The 1,106-nt window shown below is 45.6% G+C and overlaps 1 non-coding gene across 1 annotated transcript; it reads left to right on the top strand.

Annotated features, from left to right (window-relative positions):
* The first annotated feature begins 454 nt into the window (after nucleotides 1–454).
* trnaa-ugc (transfer RNA alanine (anticodon UGC)) lies at nucleotides 455–527 on the top strand. Its single transcript has one exon. It is a non-coding gene; the product is annotated as a tRNA-Ala (tRNA).
* The last annotated feature ends 579 nt before the right edge of the window (nucleotides 528–1,106 follow it).

The raw sequence follows: 1,106 nt of genomic DNA, 5'->3' as shown, positions 1-1,106 counted from the left end.
TCCCTGGTGGTCGAGGGGTTAAGATCCGGCGCACTAACCTGGGAACGATACTCGATCAATTCGTCAAATAAAAATAATTGAGGTCTGTGAGACGATTAGTAATTGCTGTAATCACCATGAATAACCCCATTACTTTCTGTTACGGACCGAACTTACAGATTCTCTTGTTTCTCCTGCCCGTTGCTGGACACGTGTTCTGGGTTTAATTTTGTAAACTGGGCGAGTTCGCTGATCGTGGGGAGACAGTAGGAGCCTCTGTGGCCCCACTGTGAGGATGTGGAAGTGAACACGGTGGCTGGGTGATCCGTGACATTTCTGTAAAGGGCAGCGGAGGAGAAGGATTGAGAGCTTTCAGTGTGGGACAGAAGTTGTTTCAGGTGAGCCAACACATTCCCGATCAGCACAGAGGGAGCTCACTGGTCAGCTCCCCTCTGTTGTGGCTGCTGTGCCAGAGGTTTCTGTAGTGTAGTGGTTATCACGTTCGCTTTGCACGCGAAAGGTCCCTGTTTCAATCCCGGGCGGAAACATTATCTTTAAAGTTGCTATAGTGGAACAATCCGAGGTGAGTTTAGTCTCCTGGCAAATGCTGCCTGACCTGCTGAGATTTCCAGCAATTGCCGTTTTTATTTGCTATTTATTCTCCTGGCAAAAGGGCTCCCTTATTCCTTCATTGCTCTTTATTCCACTTCAATAAATAGATAACTTTGAGTGAGAGAAAACGGATCCACCAGGGACCTTTCGCGTGTGAGGCCAACGTGATATCCGCTACACTGCAGCCCATCAAAGGACGAGAAACCACTGAATATAAAGGATGAGCTCACAAATATCACGGGCAGTGCAGTCTGGTCAACATCAAACCCTCCTTTCTTATTCAGCAGAGGCATGAACGGGAGTCAGACGTCACAAAGTTTAATTAAAGACACAAATACAAGTAACACTTCCAAATCTTTTCACTGTAAAATTCTTTCACTTTATTTGAAACCCTACTGTGTTGAATCTGAAAATGAGCACCATGGGATTTTATCTTCACTACTGATTCTATTTTCTGTGCTCGGAAGGAATAACCGATGCTGTTAAATTTGACAAAAGTTGCCCCAGATTCCTGG

Source organism: Pristiophorus japonicus, unplaced genomic scaffold (genome assembly GCF_044704955.1).
Source record: "Pristiophorus japonicus isolate sPriJap1 unplaced genomic scaffold, sPriJap1.hap1 HAP1_SCAFFOLD_296, whole genome shotgun sequence".
In the NCBI taxonomy this organism is placed as follows: Eukaryota; Metazoa; Chordata; class Chondrichthyes; family Pristiophoridae; genus Pristiophorus; species Pristiophorus japonicus.
This window is presented reverse-complemented; position numbering and strand designations above follow the sequence as displayed.